The sequence below is a fragment of the Phalangium opilio genome, unplaced genomic scaffold (genome assembly GCF_054372755.1).
Source record: "Phalangium opilio isolate 3A_F unplaced genomic scaffold, DU_Popi_V2 ptg000041l_1, whole genome shotgun sequence".
NCBI lineage: Eukaryota > Metazoa > Arthropoda > Arachnida > Opiliones > Phalangiidae > Phalangium > Phalangium opilio.
This window is the reverse complement of record NW_028324165.1, coordinates 1358966-1381536: the sequence shown is the minus strand read 5'-3', so window position 1 is coordinate 1381536 and position 22571 is coordinate 1358966. Positions and strand designations below refer to the sequence as shown.

General features: G+C 38.6%; 2 long non-coding RNA genes across 3 annotated transcripts in view; both read left to right on the top strand.

Moving 5' to 3' along the window:
* LOC149679214 (uncharacterized) overlaps positions 1-22571 on the top strand; it is a 137160-nt gene that overhangs the window by 54453 nt on the left and 60136 nt on the right. The window lies entirely within an intron of this gene.
* On the top strand, positions 13492-15424 carry LOC149679215 (uncharacterized). 2 transcript variants are annotated; one of them, XR_016365911.1, is made up of 4 exons: positions 13492-13891; positions 13954-14074; positions 14239-14371; positions 14472-15424. It is a non-coding gene; the product is annotated as an uncharacterized LOC149679215 (long non-coding RNA). The 2 variants fall into 2 exon arrangements; XR_016365910.1 differs by having other exon boundaries at positions 14239-15424.

The window sequence follows — 22571 nt, the reverse complement described above, 5'->3', positions numbered from 1 at the left end:
GCTTTATGATCAACCAGTATTAAAGCATCGTTACATAGAATTTGAAAACTATCCGTTGTTCGCTTTAGGCGGACGCTACTTCTTTAGCGCCACCGCGTGACCGATACATAACAAGCTAATTATCATTTTTAGGATAATATAACTAAATTTTGGGTTAATTGAAAAATGACTGTCACCATCGGTTGCTAATTCTAACCACCAAATATGCTGTACATTCACGAAAGTGAGTCGGAACGTTGCCTATTCTATATCAAGGCCCGAGTACGCTCTTCTGGCTAGGGGGGACTTTTAAGGAACGCGACACCTTGTTTTTTGCTCTTTTCTTTTCGCAGACGGCGCTCGTAGCAGTCCCATTTTAAGGGATCTTCCATTTATTTGAAATTGGAGGGAGCGTGCATAAATATGATGGGCCAAATTTTTTAATAAAAAATTACTATTTTCCAGCGTTTCAATGCTATTAATAATGCGTAAATATTCAAATATTCTAATATTTATAATATATTTTTATTATTATTAGAAAGAATAATGATAATTATAATTTTTATCAAAAACGATAATTGAAACTATTCATTGTTATGTCATTGTTCATGATACGAAACAAGCCTGTTGAAAGTTTTTCATTTTAGAAGTAAACTTGTTGCAATTACCATTTAATTATTTATTCACACTTAAAATCCTTCGAGATAGTGAATAAATAAATTAGTGTTTTTCTGATTGTAAGAAGATCATAAAGTGTCGCGAGCATGATTGTGTAACAATGGCCTTAAATATTTTTCTAGAATGTCCCATACTCCCATTCCCAATCGACGCTGAAAGCGGCCGAAACCGCTGCCGCGTACAGCGTACACGCACGTACCCAATCCCGATCCGTTCTCCCTTAAGCCCGCCGTAGGCTCGTAGCCCAGTTTCGCCGGGAGCCAGTGATGCCAGGTGGGAAAAATGGAATTTCCCTTTCTAGCCCTTAAAATTTCCCTTTTGGACCAAAATTTCCCTAGTTCAGGGTTGCCAGATTCTGCGCATAGAAAATGATAGAATTATAGCTTGACAACTGTTTTTGGCGATGTATTTTCGTAACGATTACAATGGGTCAGTTATTTAGCAGACGACTTTCGGTAATTCAATGTTTGGAAATTACTAAAAACAGTAGCAGGGTTGCCATCTAATAAGAATCCAACGTAATTAATAGATCAATTTGATGAAGTTGTTTAATTTTCTATGTTGAGATTGTAGGTTTTGAATAAAATATTTCTTCCCATGGAATTTCCCCAGATTTAGCAAATTTTTGGTGGAATTTCCCTTTTCCCTTTTTACCGTTTTTAGGAGTCAAAATTTCCCCAGATATGGGAAATTTCCCTCAATCTGGCATCACTGCCGGGAGCTACTCGCCCGTCTCGCCTTTTCTAGCGCGGGAAAATAAGTATTTCAAATAATATGACGTCAGACAGGTCCTGCTACAAGCGCTCCTGGTGGGAAAAAACGGCGACTTAAATTGTCAATTTTTCAATGGAAATTGGGCGCCGTACTCGGGCCTTGATATAGCGTAGGCAACGGTCGGAAGCAGCTAGCTCTCGTTACGAGAGTCTCGTAGCTAGCCGGGTAGCCGCTGCGACTGCGAGCAGCTTGTGTCCGCGAGCGCATGATCGAGTTGGCTATGGCACGCTGTTGTTGTTTGACGCAAGAACGACTCTGGGTTTAACTGGTTATAAACTCTTTATTAATTTAATTAAAACATTAGTATTAATTTCCGGGAACAATACACAGCTATCTAAGAACTGATAACTGGGGACTGAAAAACTGAACTGACAAACTATATCGGAATGTTATCCGGTTATATAGTTAAGGCATCGCGATAAAAAATAAAGATTACAAGAATGACCGCGATGCATAAAAAACACAAGTATAGAAAATAGAATCTGGATATAGATAAAAAACAACCGGTAGTATCTCTAATTTCCAACAGTCCCTCTTAATATCGGTGGTTTCAATATTCTATCCAGGGGGTGGTCATTTAATTATTTCCAGTCCAAGGGCTTTGACGCAGAAGAGGTGCTTCGGACGGAACAGGCTCTTCGTACAGATGTCAGCTGGCATTTCCTCTGTTGGTAGATACCGCAAGGCTATATGTCCCTGGTCGTAGGTGTCTCGAATGAAGTGGTGCCGGATATCAATGTGCTTCGTTCTGGCATGGAAAACAGGATTCTGAACGAGTTTCTGGGCACCCTGGTTGTCGTTGTACAGCTCGATCGCCGGAACTGATACTCCAAGTTCATTGAGAAGTCCCCTGAGATATATGGCTTCTTTGGCTGCTTCGGACATTGCCATATATTCTGCTTCTGTACTAGACAAGGCAACGGTTCGCTGTTTCCGGGCTTCCCAGGATACTGCAGCGCCGGCTAGTTTGAAGACATATCCAGTATATGACTTCCTATCTTTCGGACAGCCTCCATAGTCTGCATCAACGAAACCTTGGATTGGCAATCCGGTCTTCCGATAAAGCAACCCATGATGAAGAGTTCCCTTCAGGTATCTCAGAACTCTTTTCCCGGCAATCCAATGAGTTTCGTCATAACTTGTGTTGAACTGGCTCAATGCGCTGACTGAATACGCCATATCCGGTCGTGATGACACTACCAGGTACATGAGAGAGCCGACCAGAGATTGATACGGGATACGACTGATCTCTTCTGCTACTGGGTGTTCTGGACTTTGCAACTTGTTGTTGGCATCCATTGGAGTCGCTATTGTTTTGGAATCTTGCATGTTGAAACGTTCCAGGACCGTTTCTGCATATTTCGCTTGGGAAATCCGGATGGTATTTTGTTTTAGATCTTGGTGAAATTCCATTCCGAGATAGTGATGGATTGGCCCCAGGTCCTTCATATCGAATTTTCTCCCAAGTTCAATCTTTACTTCAGTCATCCAATCCGGGTTGTTGCTTGCAAGGATCAGATCGTCGACATAGACTCCAATGATCACAATATCTTCCGCGACTCTTAAAACGTATAAGCAGGGGTCGCTCTTCAATGGTGTCATTCCAATTTCCGAAAGTCTTTGATGTAACTTCTTGTACCATTGGCGGCCCGATTGTTTTAAGCCGTAGAGGGATTTCTTGATACGACAGACTTTATGTCCCTCTACTTCCAGGTCCCTGGTCCATTTCTTTGCTCTGGCAATGATTGACTTGTCGAACCGGGTTGACTTGACGATTTCTTCGAGAGATTCTGTTAATCCTTCCGGGACGACCATATATATTTCCTCCTCGAGTTCGCCATTAAGATAGGCCGTGACGACATCCATCTGGTGGACTTTCAAACCGATTTCCACAGCAAGGGCCATAAGCAGTCTTATTGAGCTGGATCTAATGACGGGTGCGAACGTCTCTTGGTAGTCGATCCCTGGTCTCTGGGCAAAACCTTTCGCTACGAGCCTGGCTTTCCTTTTCTCTACTTCTCCGCTGGGTAAGTACTTCGTTCGGAAGACGAGACGATTTCCAAGGACCTTTTGGTTTTCCGGACATTCAACGATGTCCCAGGTTTCGCACTTGATAAGCGAAACTAACTCTTCCGTTACTGCTTTCCTCCAATCGTTCGCGTACGGAGAAGCCAGGGCTTGCTTCATGGACAAAGGTTCTGACAAGATGGCTAGGTTTGCTGACTCATCGGACAGGGTTTCTTGCTCGTCAGTAGCCTCTTCAGTAGACTCTTCTGAGACGCTCGGAATCATGTTGAACGATTTTTTCGGTCGTCCGGGTACTCCAGTTCTTCTTTTCTTCGGTCTTCCGGGACCTTTCTTCAGAACGAGGGTTTCTGACGGTTCTTCAAAGACGTCGTCGTTTTCCTGGGAATTAGATTCTTCCGGGATTTCATCTTTGAACTCCTTTTTGACTTCTTTGAGTTCTTCTCCGCCTGACGGTTTTGCCGCGTGTGTAGTGGCCGGGACTTCGATTTCGCCTTTAGCTTTGCTTCCGTATTTCAAGTTGACTTCTGGAGTGACGAAATCATCATATCCGCCTTGTTTATTAAATTCTCCCAGGAACTTGACATTTCGACTTCGGTAAATTTGCTTCTCGGACGGAACCCATAGTCGATAGGCCTTCGAGACTTCAGAATAGCCGATGAAAACGCATTCTTTGCTCCTGGCTGCAAACTTCCCCTTCCTTTTATTTTCGTCCAACAGCAAAGCTTTGTCGCCGAAAATCTTCAAATGTTGCAGGGATGGCTTCTTTCCAGTCCATCTGGTAAATGGTACTTCTCCATTTATGCTCCGGGAAGGACAACGGTTTCGAATGTAATTAGCCGTGGCCATCGCTTCTGCCCAGAATGATGGTGGAAGTTGCGCTTGTATCATCATACATCGGGCCATATCCAGGAGTGTTCTGTTCTTTCTTTCAGCAATGCCATTCTGTTCCGGGGTGTATGGTACGGTGAGTCTTCTTTTTATCCCAGAGTCTTTCAGGAATCTGTCGAATTCATTGTTGCAGTATTCGGTTCCGTTGTCGGACTGCAACGTCTTGATTTTTCTCCCGGTTTCCACTTCAGCTCGTTGCTTGAATTCTTTGAAGGCTTTCAACACTTCGCTCTTGTGTTTTAAAAAGCTGACTTCACTCCACCGGGAATAATCATCAGTGAAAACGACGATGTACTTGGCTCCGCTCATCGACGTTACTCTCATCGGCCCGCATACGTCAGAGTGTACTATTTCCAGGACATGCGAGGTTCGGCTATCTTCGGCTTTCGGGAACGGCTCCTTCGATTGCTTTCCTTTGATACAGATTTGGCAGATTCCCAGACTCCCATCTTTTTCAATGTTGAGTCCCGTAGCCAAATTCTTCCGGGCCATTTCCTTTAAACTTCTCTCGTTCAAGTGACCGAGTTGGAAATACCACTTCTCCAGGTTGCTTCTAGGCTTTATTTCCGCTTGCACTGCATGGACCGTTTCTTCAGCCTTTCTCAGGAAATAAAGATCTCCAATTCTGTCAGCAACTGCAATCACTTCCCCGGTTGCCGTCTTAATCCAGGCCTGCGACTTCTTGAATGTGACCTCATGTCCTTTGTCTGTCATCTTGGCAATGGATAGGAGATTTGTTCTTAAATCCGGGACATGAAGGGCTCGTTCCAGGCGAAGAATTCGATTGTCGCTGCCATTCGTTGCGTGTACTTTTACTTCGCCAACACCTCGTATCTTCGTTGACTCAGCAGTGGCCAGGTTTAAAGACTTCGTGGTCACTTCGTAAACGTTGAAGCAGTCTCTGCTGGAAGTCATATGTGAGGTGGCTCCGCTGTCCAGGCACCAGGAATCGTGATCAGCTTTCAGGTGCAATGCGAATTCTTTCTCGGCCAAATTTTCTGCCAGTACATGATGGGCGTTTTCCTTCTTTCTGGTTCTTATGCCTGAACCATTGTCTCTGTCGGGGCAATCGGCTACCTTGTGGCCGGGTTTCCTGCATCCATGACACTTGTACTTAAAGGTCGTGCTTCCTCGTCCACGTAAGCTTCTTCCTCTACCCCTTTCTGCAGTTTTCCGGGAAAAGTGGTTACTGCCCATCATCGCATTCTGCACGGGTTCGTCTTCCCTAGATTGCTTGGCATCCGATTCCTCCAGGATCTTTATTTTCAAGGCTTCCGGATCAGGTAACGCATCCCTGGACTCTATTGCGCACCGGAAGTTCTCGTACGATTCTGGTAGACTGTATAACAACATAATGGCCAGTAGGTCGTCGTTTACAGCTACTCCCATGTCAGCCAACTTGTCTACTGCGTCGAAGAATTCTCGGACGTGATCCCGGACATCTTCTCCCTCCTTCATTTTCTTGAGGGTCAGTTTCTTCAGCAGCGTGGCTTTCCGGGCAGGTCCACTGGACTGGTAGATGGATTCGAGCTTCTGCCATAGTTCCCGTGAGGTCGTGCAATTCTTTACTTGCTTCAACTCCGACGGACTGATCGACAAGATTAGGTCCGCTCTTGCCTTCCGATCATTACTGTCCCAGGTAGCGACCGCCTGGGCGTTGCCTTCCGTTCCCCGCACCGGAGTTGGCCTCGTTGAAGTTCCATCTACGTACTCCCAGAGATCGTTCTTTTGAAGCAGGGCTTCCACTTGCATTTTCCAGGTATCATAATTATCCTTAGTTAACGTCTCGATTCGTCCCAGGTGATTTCCGGCCATTCTCCGTCTGACTCCGCACCTTCAAGGATAATCTTCCCGGCGTTGAACTTCTTATGACTTCTAAACCTCTGCGCAGTGGAAGCGTGCTGGGCCCATAACCTGTTGTTGTTTGACGCAAGAACGACTCTGGGTTTAACTGGTTATAAACTCTTTATTAATTTAATTAAAACATTAGTATTAATTTCCGGGAACAATACACAGCTATCTAAGAACTGATAACTGGGGACTGAAAAACTGAACTGACAAACTATATCGGAATGTTATCCGGTTATATAGTTAAGGCATCGCGATAAAAAATAAAGATTACAAGAATGACCGCGATGCATAAAAAACACAAGTATAGAAAATAGAATCTGGATATAGATAAAAAACAACCGGTAGTATCTCTAATTTCCAACACACGCCCCAGGCGCTGGGGTCAAAAATTAAAACCAGTGTTGCCAATGTGCGGGAAATTTCCCGTTTTGCGGGAAATTTCGATGGTATTTTGGCTTTGGCGGGAAAAAGGTAGTTTTTTTGATAAATCAATCGATTTGGTGGGAATTTCAATGACCGTGGGGTTTTGATCATATTTTTTTAAACATTTGGTAAAATTTTAATCTTTTGGCTTGGCGCATCCGATTTTTACCAACCGACCAGAAATGTTTCCTTCATAGTTTTGGTCCCCCAAATGGGACCTTTCTTATAGTTTAGTATTTAGTGCTTCCAGGGAGGAAAGGGAGAAGCCGCCTTATGCTAACAGAACTCGTATCTAGCGGGTAGGGGTTGAAAACGGGGGTATGAAATACTATGTTCTCTCTCTCTACCTTGGGTCATTCGGTGGATCATTGAGCATGCGCGAATAGTCGCTACATGAGATAAAAACTTTGGATTTTGCGCAGTAGCGCTCGCGGTGGCCCGGGCGATACTACCCCCGTTGGCTGGGAAATTTACTTCCCCCACCCAAAAGAGAGACACCTCGCGCTATTCACGCGGCATCTCCCTTTCTCTCCCTGGTGCTTCTCAGGCAACACCTTCACAATGCTTACTTAAATTGTAGTGCGGCTGAAAACGTAAAACTTACGTCAATTTTGCTCTAAAAAGAGTTGCGGGAAATAATGACCGTCGGCGGGAAATTTTGGGTCGTCAGGCGGGAAATTGACAGTTTGAACATTGGCAACACTGATTAAAACTGTCTGCTAGAGATAACGGTAAATGAAATTATGAAAGGGGAAACTACTACTACTTCTTCAAAGAGGAAAATAATCATAACAGTGTAGGTGATAATTGATAACATTATTTTTATAGAGTTTAATCAAAAATTGAAGAGATCTTTATTATAAAAGTTCAAAATATTTAACAGAAACTTTCGAGCTCGTGGCTCTTTTTCAACTGCCACCCGTGCACGTGCTCGGAAGCTTCTGTTAAAAGGAGTGTGAAGTAGAAAATCAAGCGATTTTTTATCGATTCTACTACTAATTGTAAGACCAGTCTGCATAATGAAACATTCAGAAAATACCTTTATATGATTTTAAAATTCAAATTAGGTTGAGATTTTATGGATAATTTGAAATAAGCACCTACGACCAATCACATAACGTTTTGCATTACTGTTATCAAAATTTCACATTACACGCTCTACATCTCGCGCAATTTTATCAAATCTCGCGCTAAATCTAATTCGGCATGGAGCGTGCCACGAAAATTTTGTTATCAAGAAGACAGGGCGTTACGCGATTGGCCGGAGGTGCTTATACATAGTTTACAGGAATGGAGATTTGCTACCATTAAAACAAGGAGACCAGGCGACTTAGAGAGTAAAATAGCAGACAATTTTTCGCTCTTAGTCGCCTGATCTCCTTCTATTAATAACGGTAGGAATCCTAGATGCCTGGAAAATATGTATTTCAAATTGTGCATAAAATCTCAACATAATTGTAATTTTAAAATCACTCTGAGATATTTCCTGGGTGTTTCACTATCCAGATTGGTCTTAGCAGAAGAATAGGTAAAAAATCACTTAACCATGATCATAATAAAATTTATGATAACATAATTATTAACATAGTACATTTTTTAAGCTTCGACTTAGAATTCTGTTGTACTAAACTTATCAATGCTAAATCTTGATTTACATTTATTTTTATTATATTAAAATTTTCCGTGTCAAAGGTCCTTGACAAACAGAGAAAATCGGGATATTACATCGCTGTCCAAGAAAGAGTGAGTTCCTCAACTGAATGTCTAAGTCAAAAACATTTGGAATTGTCCCTTGAAAAAATTTGGAGATCGATTCAATTATAGAATCTTTGTTTGAAAAACTAGAAGCACAGGAATCTAAAAATAAGCTTCATGAAAATGGAGATATTGAACCTAGCTGCGGTTCACCTGAACTGACCCCGGTTGATCTGGAAAGCGACTTACCGGACATACCGCTTGAACTTGAAAACGATACTTCAGTGTCCAACTTAGATGCCCTTGAACCTTGCACGTCAAACTATTCGTCTGCTAGTTCGAAAATTGGTAAGTAATTTTATTCTTAGATAGTGTGAGTACCTAGCCTATCGAATCATGTTTCGCGCATTGATACCATAAGTTCATAAGACATGTCCCACAAGTTTCTCACTTGTTACTGAGAGTGAGAGCTTGTCAATCATGAAGTGACGTAGGTCATAGATTCTCGTAAAGCGACGCCTGGTTTTGGCGCTGTCAAAGGCTATTAATACAGACTAAATAGGAAGATGAACTGCAAAATTAACGGAGTGTAGTCAATTCTCGCTTGTCGTTCTCGAACTAGCTCTCATTAAGTCTCTGGCATTACGAAGTATAGGAACTGTACTCATACTTATGGGACACATCTTATAAACTTATGGTGATACCAATAAACCAAAAACTATGAAGTAAGGTCTGCATGGTGAGCAACTGAACACCAAAACTGGTCTGGGATATCTTGCAATAACCGACAATTTTCAATCTAAAAATATCGTGCTAAGAGCATTATTATGCAGAATCAGTTGTAAAAACAACCTTAAATGTTCTGATTAAGACTATCGTTTTACCTTGTTTCAATAATCGCACTAGTTTTAACTTTTGTGGCACCAGGTGGCACCTATTGTAAAAACTTCATGATTTGAAGGAAAATATCACGTAACATAACATTATACCTTAAAAGAACGGCATTTTTCTAAATATAAATATAAATGAAAGAATTACAAAATAATTAGCATTTAATTAGTGTTAAAAACAATCAAGGACTACTGCGCCATCCGCCATTGGTTTAGTGGCGTCTGCTAAATCGAACCACTTACCCCTACGGGAGTAACGGGATTGGTTGAATTCACACTGGCTGAGAGAGGTAGGGTAAGAGGTTCGATTTAGCAGACACCACTAAACAAAAGGCGGATTGCGCAGTAGTCCTCGTTTTTAAGACTAATTAAATGCTAATTATTAATTTGTAATAAGAGATCATTTATTATTTTTTTTAATATTGTTCCTTTTATATTTAGAAAAAGGCCGTTGTTTTAAAGTATAAAGTTATGTTATCTTCCCTTTTCCTTTAAATGTAATCCGCCATTTTCAAAATTCATTATTTATTAAATTTAATTAACTCCATTTAGGGTATTAGAATGGGAAAAATTTAAATAACACTGATCAGTGTCCAAACTACAGGGGATCCAGGGGTCCTATAATTCCTACAAAATTGTATATTTTTGAACCTGACCTATATTATCATATAATTTCCTATATTTTTCGAAGTTTCGGTATAGTTTAGCCTCAAATTTATCAAAATTTAGTTCAGTCATCGAGATACTAGACACCGAAATTGCTGAGCTCCCTTCGCTTAACTAGTTAAAAATGCCTCGGTATATTATGGTTCTGGTGAGCTTTATGTGTTGGGCCTGTGGGCAGCTAATAGGTTATCTATTAAGTTGTCGTTTGCTAGCTCACATTTTTTTAGTGTCCTATATAACCCTATAATTCTGGAAAATCGTCCTATAAATTCCTATATTTTCATGAAAAAATACCTATAATTCCTATAAATATTTTCGAAATTCGGCTGGGGGTCCTGGTTTACTGAAAAAATTTTAACAAAAATGCACTAAAACTTCGGACATTTTAACCTTTTAGATTTTGAAAACAAACCGAACTTTATATCATCTGAGAAATTTGTATCAAGGAGACACAGGGGACACAAATTAAAAGAGGGTTCAGCTTTTTGTGCTGACTTCGATATAAACTTATATTGATGGGTTAATTTTCGTTCTGTAGAAAAGTCCAAGAATGAACTTACAACTCGATGCGAATATTCTAAGAATGATCAAGAACTTCAAATGCGAAAGAGGAACGTTGAAGAGATTTTCAAATGTGATCAGTGTGACCATGCCTGCACACGGAAGCATTATCTTATCGCGCATAAAAGCATGACACATAGTCTTGAAACACGCTTCAAATGCGAGCATTGTGACTTTGGTAGTGTGTGGAAGCATTGTTTCATTAGACATCAACGTCTATACCATGGTGTAAATCCCTTTAGATGTGATCAGTGTCAATTTGTAACCACAGAGAGTGCTCATTTGATCAGTCATCAAATCAGTCATAAGCGCATTCACAGTGGTGAAAAACCATTCAAATGCGATCAGTGTGACTTTGCAAGTACTCGGAAGTATGATTTGAAAATACACCAACGCATTCACAGGGGGGAAAGACCCTTCAAATGTGATCAGTGTGACTTTGCAAGTACTCGGAAGTATGATTTGAACAAACATGAACGCACTCACAGTGGTGAAACACCATTCAAATGTGATCAGTGTGACTTTTCTAGCAAAGAGAATAGTCATTTGATCACGCATCAACTCACTCACAGTAGTGAAAAACCCTTCAAATGTGATGAGTGTGACTATGCAAGTAAGCGTAAGAGAAATTTGACCAGACATGAACGCATTCATAGTGGTGAGAAACCCTTCCAATGTGGTCTATGTGACTATAAATGTAGGCTGAAGTGTACGTTGCGCGCACATCAACTCATTCACAGTGAAGAAAAACCGTTCAAATGTGATCAGTGTGACTATGCAAGTAAGCGAAAGGGTGATTTGGCCAGACATGAACGCATTCACAGTTGTGAAAAACCATTGAAATTTGATCAGTGTGACTATGCCAGCATTAGGAAGAGCTGTTTGAACAAACACCAACGCATTCACAATGCCGAAAAACCTTTCTAATGTGATCTTTGTGACTATGCCAGTACAAGAAGATTAGTTTCATCACACATCAACATCCAAAACACCACTCAGTAATTTAAAACTTTGTAAGGAGATTTATTTAAATGTATTGTTCAACGCGTTTTAATTTTCTTAATAAATATTAATGTTATTGACCACTCTTATTAATATACATATGCTTTGCACCTTTTGGAAGGTGACCAGTTGAGACTTAAGCCGGTGTAAAGGATATTAAACCCGCGATTTTATATCTGATCCAACAAAACAGCTTCATGACTTTGCATACATTTGCAAATTTATTGACGTAGTGGGTATCCTAAAACTAAGTAGTTTTAAAATTCATACACTCCGCCATAGAACCACGATGAACAATTTTTAAGGCAAATTATTCATTAAAGTTTTAGGAGAATTTCTTAAAGTTAAGTTGGAGTACTTAAAGGAAAATTGGAGGTAACATAACATTATACCTTAATATAATATATATAATATAATATATTTTATATATTATATATTATATTATTACAATATGATAATTAGCATTTAATTAGTCTTAAAACAATGAAGGACTGCTGCGCTATCCGCCATTTGTTTAGTGGTGTCTGCTAAATCGAAGCACTCACCCCTACGGGATTGGTTGAATTCTCACACGCCGAGAGAGGGTAAGGGGTAAGAGGTTCGATTTAGCAGACGCCACTAAATCAATGGCGGATGGCGCAGTAGCCCTCGTTTTTAAGACTAATTAAATGCTAATCATTTTGTAGTAAGAAATCATTTATTTTTTATATATATTTTTTCCCTTTTATATTTAGAAAAAGGCCGTTCTTTTAAGGTATATGGGCAGTACCCCATCTTGCAACACTTTCTCGAACTCTTTGGAAAGTCAGATTTTTCAGTACCAAATAAGTTACTGAAGTGAACAAGCAGACCAACACATAAAGTTTGAACTATTGCCGATCTATTGCACCCATTTTCAGATTGCTAAGACGCATACTTTTCCTGCAAAATGGGTTTTAGAAAAGGTCGATTTCAGCCCTAACTTGGAACGGTCCGTCCTAAATTGGAACGCCCCCGTCCTAAATTGGAACACCCTATTTTAAATACAAAAAAATCTGAGTTTTTCTAACTAATAATAAGCAAATATAATTTGTTAGCGATGCTACGACCATCTAGCGACCAACGCTTACCCTTTTATACCTGTACATATATTTTAAAGGGCACTGAGTGTCATCTGCTTAGAGCTCCAAAAATTGGCGCGCTCTCATGTTCATTACGGTTAAACATTGCAAATTAAATGCACTCTAATGGTATTTCGAATGAAATAATTACAAAGTTAGATCAAAGTAACCTAAACTGTTAAGTTTTTGTGGCGAAAAAGTTGTCGAATCTACATTTTACATCAAGTGAGTCATGATACGGTGTTTGAAAGTATAGTTAAACCAAATATCACTCGACCAAAATGCTAAATCAACTAAAATTGGCATCACGTTTATGACTAAATCTCGATACTGGGCTAATAATTCACGTATGTTTTCTGCATTTTAATCTACGCTTACGGGACCAACATTATTAGACAGGTAATGAATCAACGCATTTTCTAAGGTCTTTTTGTTGTCCTTTAAATAGTAAAACATTAGTTATGGATGTAAAAAGATAAAGTAAATTTCCGTGTTTCGGGGTGTTCCATTTTAGGCAAATGAGGACATATTTTCAATTCGAGTTTTCTCAATAATTTTTAGGCCTAACCTGGCGTTTAAAGTGTTTAATTTGAAGAGAAAGATCCGAAGTTTTCAATGGAATTGTTTTCGTAAGCCTATGTTTTTGCCATCGGCCGTGAAAGCTCATTTCCCGAGACCCATGGGAGAACTTTCCCTTCATTTTGGAAAAAATAAATTATGCGAAATATGAGGTTGTCTAATTATGCTTGTATCTTCTCTGGATTTTATGATAGAGTCTTAAGGCCGTGTTATATGGATAGAGGGATTTTCAATCTTCCAAATAAGCCCTTAAAATATTCATTTGAAGCTCACAAACTTAATTTATGACCATTTTAAGAAAAGTGTTCCAAATTAGGGCTGCTGACCCTATAATAGTTTTTTATAAAAAATAAAAATCATCACATAGTAGAGAAATAAATCCTTCAATTTCTCTACTATGTGATGATTTTTATTTTTTATAAAAAAACTATTATAGCCGAAGACTTTAAATTTTACAGGATAATATCAAACCTTTCAATACACGTCTCATTAAAAATTCAAGAGATTTGAACCAGTATCTGCACTAATATTGTCAAAAACGTTGATAAAACTGGTCCCCTTCCATAGACGCCCATGTTAAAACCAGACGGGTTTGAATTTTAGACCGAACCTATGTTATTCTCATTTTTAGGGTCGTGCAGCCAGCGTGATCAAGTGGGCTATGATAACACTAACTGAAATATTAGAAATTTTTTTGTAGTTCAGGAAAATATCACAGGAAGGCTTAGGAAACTTTTGGAAATTCATTTATAAGTAAACTTACTATGGCGAATAAAGGTAAAAAAATTGAACTAAACCAATTACTGACTGACAAATTAGAAATCCATTATGTTTTGCAGAACCTATCCATAGAATAAAGCTCAGTAATGCAGTTTTTCAAAGATGGACAACAGAGAAGAATCGGTGGGGTATAGGATCACAAAATGATAAATTTGTCACATTCCTACTTGACAAACTGCAGTAAGTTTTTGAGGCCTGTTCTTACGCTATTGCGACCCCCAACCCTCTTTTTCACAGTAATAATTATACTGTTAACTAACATATATATATATATATATATATATATATATATATATATATATATATATATATATATATATATATATGTGTTTATTGAAAACAAGTCAAGGGGAAATGTGTAATAAATGGACCCAAAGTGTGTTTGACACCACTGAGAAAAATATTCAAACTGACCCCATTTCCACATTTGAGACGATGACATCTCCTCGGTTTCCTCCTCAAAGACATTATATGAAGGTTGTAATTCTAGAGGGCCGGTAGGCCCTTCTAGATAAGATCCCACACCCTCCCGTAATGTTAAATGAAAATTCACAGATTTTCGCCGATTTTCCCATAGGAATAACATGGGGTTTTTGGTGCTCCTGTACATCGAATCATTTAAAAACTAAAGCGAAGTTACGTTTCGGAATACTTTCAAATTAACAAGTAACTATTCAAGGTGTGCCTTTTTCAAGTTTCATCAAAATTAATTAAGTCTAAGTATGTTAATTTAATTAAAAATGTAAGTACCTCAAAAGATTATTCTACAGCAGACGACGCTAATTGTTCATTACTCTACAGTAGACGACGCTAATTTGCCCTTTCACCGCCTTGAAACTTTAACTTGATATTTTTCAATAAATATAACACTATATTTATTAAAAATTTCTCTGGCGGGTCTATTTTTCGTTTAATTATGTGTCTCGGTTGAAATTCTATACTTAAGATACCTTTTTAATTTATATTTTAGATGTTAGTTTCGACCAAGGCTTAAGTTGCCTTACTTGGGCCATGGATTTATAATAGAAGCTTACGCTTCATGGATATTTCACTGTAGCCTTCAGTAAGGCATAAGCATAGATGGATCAGTGTTGGAAATAAGGATTTTTTTAAAACTGGACCTGTGGCCTAGGTATTTTAATTAAAATAACTGGCCACGGTGCCACTCACTGTAAACGTACAAGGGCAGTGAACGCAATGTCATGGATAATTGTAATCGTAGAGTGGACTGTAAAAGATACGGATTTGATAGTTTAAAAATCGTGGCAGGAGGTTGGTTTTGAAGTTGACTATTAAGCTCGGGTTCTAAAACGAATTGTGAGCCGTATCTTATAAGAATTAGTAGAAGTGTAGAACCATTTTTAACCTCGTCCTAGAAGTCAAAAATTTCGCATTTCAGGCAAAAAATTGTTTTATAATAGATTAATACAAATGCAGACTGAAGGAACAGATATTATATAAAAAAAGGACTTGGTTTGCCCAAGCCTGAAAAACAAAACGATAAGAGTTTTTTCCAGTTGACTGAAGCGCGGATATTTTATTTTTCTATATAATTTTAAAGACAATCTGTATTTTACTACTCTTTAGAATTTAATTCAATCCCCTGATTTTACTGGTAATGGATTTATTTCCTATAAATTAATTGAAATATAAAATTACTTATCTCAGATTTTTCATGATAAATTTTACGAAAATGGAATTGTTGAAAAATCTGAGATAAGTAATTTTTTATTTCAATTAATTTATAGGAAATAAATCCATTACCAGTAAAATCAGGGGATTGAATTAAATTCTAAAGAGTAGTAAAATACGGATTGTCTTTAAAATTATATAGAAAAATAAAATATCCGCGCTTCAGTCAACTGGAAAAAACTCTTATCGTTTTGTTTTTCAGGCTTGGGCAAACCAAGTCCTTTTTTTATATAATTTCAAGATGATCCATCCAATAGTTTATTTTATAAAGCATAAAGTTGCTAAGGGTGGTTTTCATTTCCATAAAATTAATCACAGATTTTGGCGAAAAACTAGAGAATCTCCATAGAAATAACATGGGAAATTTTCCAAACTTACCCATTTTGTAACTACCCTTACAAAAATAACTATACGTTTGATAGATTTGAAAACGGTCTTAAATGAAAGCCTCATTTTTAAAGTGGGCGCCAATTTTTGTTTCATTAAGAAAAACAAAGTTTAAGTATTGTTTTTAATAGTTTTAAGTACCTGCTCCGAATTACGTGGTTTACCTTTAAACTGTGGAACTTAAGACTTTTTTGATTGGGTTAAGTAATAAAGAAAGTCATTCTAGGACTTACGTCGTTTAACTGCGGATAATCAAATTGGTAGGGCAATTAGCTAGCTTAATTGTCATTATAAATTTTGCGCGTCCAACTAATTTAGTTGCAAAGTACAGATTAAACTCAAGGCCCGTTCACATTACCCAACTTTAGTCATCTGACAAAGCCGATCTGACCAGTCAGGCCAGATTGTCAGGCAATATGAATGTTTCCCCCAACCGTACTATTGTCAGGTTCAAGCTCGGATTTTAATCGGGTAGGTATTCGATTGGAGTCGGGTCGGGGCCGGGTCGGGCCGACTAAAGTCAGAGAGGAAGCAAACCAATCACAATAAGCCTTGGCTATTACGTCATGGGACACGTGCTGGTTTTCTTTCAGCTCGAGAGAGAGAGAACCAAGAGTATCGGCCATTATTTAATTGTCCATGAAAGCCTGAAAAATTATTTCGGGCCTTGGCCATTTTTTAACATGGGTTAAGAATTACGTTTTGATGGTTGTTCCTCATTGAATATTAACAGAAGTAATATAAGAAGCTTCCCTACTATATTACTTCCGATGTTATTGACCTTTATTATGCTCTAAACTGCAGAAATTTAGTGGGAATAGTTTTGATGCGCGTAAAGTAGTCAAATTTTTTCAAGATATGAGTTCATTTTTAATCCAAAACAAATCACTTTTATTATTATGTACCGCTTTTTACGCCCTCTTATTTCAAAGGTAGTCGGCCCGACTGGTTGGGTGGTGTGAACGAGTGACCTGACTAGACTAAATTGGGTGACAAGTCGGCCTGACAAGTCTATGGTTTGTCAGCTGACTAAAGTTGGGTAATGTGAACGGGCCTTCAGTCCTAGTTGTTTGTTTTGTTTAGTAATTTCACCCAATCGAATTTGTCCCGATCAGAAGAATTTAACCTAAATCATATATTCCTGATTCACCCAAATGTATTTCTCCCAATTCCCTTTGCCACAAAAGGCGATAACACAGGAATTTGGCACAAATAACATACCCGTTTTATTAATTCGTATTTTCCATTAAAAAAGCAATATTTTAAAATTAGTATATAAGAGACTGTTGATCAGTGTAATTTATTAAATATGGTAGTCGAATGGCTGAAAACTTCGAAAGGAAAATATTCCCCAGTAATTCTGAGTTAGGGTTAGGTAGGTTAGGTTTGATTATGTTAGGTTAATAATATTTTATAAATCATTTAACTACGGTACGCCTTTTCCAAAATATTGATGTTTAGCTTCATTGACTTCTCAAATAATATGCCTTTTCCAAAACATTACTGATATGTTAGGTTAGGTTTGGTTTTGTTAAGTTAAGTTAATTATATTTTAAAAATCATTTAACAATGCTACGCCTTTTCCAAAATATTGATGTTTAGCTTCATTGACTTCTCAAGTAATATGCCTTTTCCAAAACATTACTGTTATGTTATGTTAGTAATATTTTATAAATCATTTAACTAGGGTAAGCCTTTTCCAAAATATTGAAGTTTAGCTTCATTGACTTCTCAAATAATATGCCTTTTCCAAAACATTGCTGTTATGTTAGGTTAGGTTTGGTTTGGTTAAGTTAGATTAATAATATTTTATAAACCATTTAACTATGGTACGCCTTTTCCAAAATATTGATGTTTAGCTTCATTGACTTCTCAAATAATATGCCTTTTCCAAAACATTACTGTTATGTTAGGTTAGGTTTGGGTTGGTCAAGTTTGGTTAGTAATATCAGGAGTTCATAATAACCGCCCTTCGGAGGGGAAGTATGAAACTGGCCATAGAGCTAATGGTAAAAATCGCGAACAACAAGATTCTGTCGTTGCGCATAGAATGGATTAGCCTGTTTATGGACATACAACCTTACAGTATATCGTAGTGGTATCTATGCTCCTTGGTTTTCGTTCCAAAACTTACGTTGGCTGGGACCTCCGTCGAAAAGAAAAAGGGCGATATGGTGGACGTATAAACACGTTGCAATTCTTATATTAAAGATACTGGAACCTATAATCAAAGAAGATCGATTAACAACGAAGGTCTGGGTGCACTGCAGTGCACCCGCCAAGTTGTCGTGCACTTCCAGCAATCCTTTACCCGAAACATTTCAGCCTCATTTTGACCCCCTCTTAACTCGGTACTGGGGAATAGTACACCACTCATATTTGCACCTCAAGGGCACAGTGTTAATCCTAGGAAGTCCTCCAACTTCCAGCTTTCTAACTCATTTGGTTTCTGTGATAATCCTATGTGAAAATGACACATTATGAGACTGGCTGACTGACTGACACATCATCAAAACCTCTAGGGCATTTCCGGTGGTGCTAGAATGATGAAATTTGGCATACTTGTACCACTAAGCATACAAGCAAAGGGAAAAGTCCCAAAAGCGGGAGTTTCCTCCTTTTAGCCCCTGAAATGGGGGTTTAAAATTAGAGTCATCATCTAAACCTCTAGGGCATTTCCGGTGGTGCTAGAATGATAAAATTTGGCATACTTGTACCACTAAGCATACAAGCAAAGGGAAAAGTCCCAAAAGCGGGAGTTTCCCCCTTTTAGCCCCTGAAATGGGGGTTTAAAATTAGAGTCATCATCTAAACCTCTAGGGCACTTCCGGTGTTGCGGGAATGATAAAATTTGGCATACAAGTAGGACTTAGCATACAAAGAAAGGGAAAAGTCCCAAAAGCGGGAGTTTTCCCCTTTTAGCTCCTGAAATGGGGGTTTAGAATTAGAGTCATCATCTAAACCTCTAGGGCACTTCCGGTGTTGCGGGAATGATAAAATTTGGCATACAAGTAGAACCTAGCATACAAAGAAAGGAAAAAGTCCCAAAAGCGGGAATTTTCCCCTGTTAGCCCCTGAAATGGGGGTTTTATAATTTATTTCCCCTCGTAATAGGACATTATAATTTAATTTTTTCGTCTTTTAATATTAATATTTTTTACTAATATGATTCTTTCGTATTATTGCAAAATTTATGTTTTTTACATAATGTTTTAGTAATTAAATTTTTTACTCATTTCCTTTTCATTTCGCCTGAAATGGTTCTAAGCGTGTTTTGATTCATTTAGTTTTACTTAAATCTATTCTGTTGATTAAAAGTGTTACTTGCCACAATATTGTGTTCTTCGAATAGAAATACGGTTAACAATTATCACAGCCTGAGAAAAAAAAAGAAAGTTGAATGCAAAAAAGTTGAAAAAGGCAAAGCCAAGTAAAACTCTTGGAAAGAACAAATAAAAATCTAAAAGTACAAATGTTTATTTCACTTCATAATCCTACTTCTATAAATCTACAAGAACATGCACGTACAAAAAGAAGTGAAATCTCACCAAAAACATCTCTGTAAAAATATGCCAAGTTGTTTGCCCGTAAAAAGAAGTGAGATCTAAAATACGGCCAAGTTATTATCTCCAGGTGAACCAACATTTTATTCGACTTAAAACTTCTCAAGAATGTTTTTCTGACTTGGCCATTAGCATTCCAAACTTGCATCCTTCTTCTTTGCACCCGTGAAGGTTAATAACGGAAATTACAAGTTTAACCACAAAGGCTTATCAAGAATATTTAACCAATTTGATTTAATATTTTAATTTCGATCCATATCTGGAATTAAACGAAAAGTTGATATGCAAATGGCCAAGTCAGAAAAACATTCTTGAAAGGTTTTAAGTCGAATAAAATGTTGGTTCACGTGGAGATAATAACTTGGCGGTATTTTAGATCTCACTTCTTTTTACGGCCAAACAACTTGGCATATTTTTACAGAGATGTTTTTGGTGAGATTAGAATTGTCTTCGATGGATCCGCTCATGACCTTGGAAGTCCGTCCCTAAACGACTGCCTTCTGTCGGGACCGAACCTCAATCCTGACATATTGGATGTCCTTGTACGATTCAGAACCTACAAAGTAGCAATTATTTCCGACGTTGCGCAAGCCTTTTTACAAATATCGTTGAAGAAAGAAGACAGAAATTCAGTCCGCTTCCTATGGTCAGATAACCCGACAACGTCGACGGAAAATCTCAAGATAGACGCGTATCGGTTCACAAAAATCGTATTTGGTACAACATCAAGTCCATTTGTACTTGCTGGAACAGTCCGAATACACTTGAAGAAATATAAGGAACGATATGGCGAGACGTGTGAAAAGCTGAACAAAGATCTATATGTTGACGATCTGATATCCGGCGCTCACTGTGACGGCGATGCATTTTGACACTCCAAGGAGGCAAAGGAGTTTATGTCGGAAGCTGGAATGTCTCTTAGAAAATGGCACACTAACTTCAGAATACTTGAATATAAATGGAAGGAACAAGGTTGGCAAGAATCTAAGGAAGAACAAGTCTTATTCTCATCGCCTTGTGCACTTAAAGTACTGGCATTATCTTGGGACAAGATTAGGGACCATTTTATCTTTAACATTGAAGGACTTCTGGGATACTTATCATCGCGTCAAAACACGAAGAGATGTGTCCTTAGCGCTTCAGCTAGAATATTCGATCCATTGGGACTCATTACGCCCATACTGTGACAATTAAGATCATTTTTCAATCCATCTGGGAAAAACAATGCACATGGGATGAAGAATTACCCGAAGAACTGACTCAACAATGGAAATGTTGGTGTAAATAATTGTCAAATTTAAGCGAATTAAGAATACCACGAAACTACCTGCTATCAGAAATCCAATATCTTGAATCTTCGCTGCAATTACATTGTTTTACGGATGCGAGCACAAGGGCATACGGAGCTTGCAAATATCTAAGAAGCATATCTAAGGATGGTCAAATATATGTCAGGCTCATAGGCTCTAAATCTAGAGTGGCGCCAATCAAACCAGTATCAATCCCAAGACTAGAGTTACTGGGCGCCCTAATTGGAGCAAGACTTTCCAACCGACTGAAACTAAACTTCAATGACAAGAATCCTACGATGTACCTTTGGAGCGACTCTGCCATAACCATACATTGGATCAAAGGTTAAGCTACCCATTGGAAACCTTTCGTCAGTAGCAGAGTAATTGAAATACAAAAGTTGACCGACAAATCGTCCTGGAATCATTGCAACTGAGTGGATAATCCTGCAGATTATCTTAACAGAGGACAAAGCGCTGAAGTCTTAATATTAAATGAAATTTGGTGGAATGGTCCTATTTGGCTCAAACAACCGGAAGCTCAATGGCCGAAGAATAAACCCTCAGAAGATGAAAACGAAGTACTTCATGAGCTGCGAGTCAATCAAGACGCCCTTTCACTAAATGTTGCAAGGTCGAAACTCGCGAGCCGTTGCTAAAATTGGACAAGTACAGTTCAATAAGGAAAATCAATAGAATAACTGCATGGATTCTTCGTTACATCTCTAATTTAAGAAGTCGCAAATAAGCTAGAAATCTCGAAGTTCTGAACGCCGAAGAACTGAAGCAAGCGGAAATTTACTGGATTAGACAGACTCAACGAGAAAGTTTCCCAGATGTTGTAAAATGCTTACAGCTCAACGAAATCATGCCTAAAAACTCTTCATTGGTGAAATACAATACATTTCTTGACGACGACCAAGTTATACGTATAGGCGGTCGATTACAACATTCCGAATTTTCATTTGGCCAAAAGCACCCCATAATTTTACCAGGGGGAAACCGATTTTCTGAACTGCAAATTGACCTGGCTCATGAACAAGTGATGCATCTAGGAACGACTTCAACATTAACTCAAATTCGTGAACGATTCTGGATCATAAAAGCAAGACAACAGATCAAGAAACGACTCGGCCAATGCTTAATTTGTAAGAAACTTCGTGTAAAACCGGTCATAAAAGATACTGCGCCCTTACCAGCGGACAGAATACGACAAGCTGAGCCATTTGAGGTCACCGGTCTCGATTTTGCCGGACCAATCTACACCAAGGATTCGAAGGAAAAGAGCAAATCTTACATAGCACTCTTTACTTGCGGTGTAACGAGAGCGCTCCATTTAGAATTGGTTTCTGACATGTCGACTAAATCGTTTCTTCTGTCATTTCGAAGATTCATTTCAAGGCGAGGCATTGTCAAGGTCATATACAGCGATAACGCAAAATCATTTAAAAGAGCGGATCGGAAGTTGAGATTGCTTTGGAAGCGAATAAAAAACGACGAGATCAAGGAATTCTTTGGCCAACAAGGAATCGTATGAAAATACATTATAGAGCGTGCTGCCTGGTGGGGCGATTTTTACGAACGTTTAGTCCGTTCAACAAAATTACTGTCTCAATTTTGGACGAAATGGCGGAAAGAGTACCTTCTCGAGTTAAAGTCAGCACACGAAATATCCAGACGAACATCAACTCATGTCATTCAACCTGGCGAGATGGCATTGCTTAAAGAAGATAGTCTTCTCCGTCA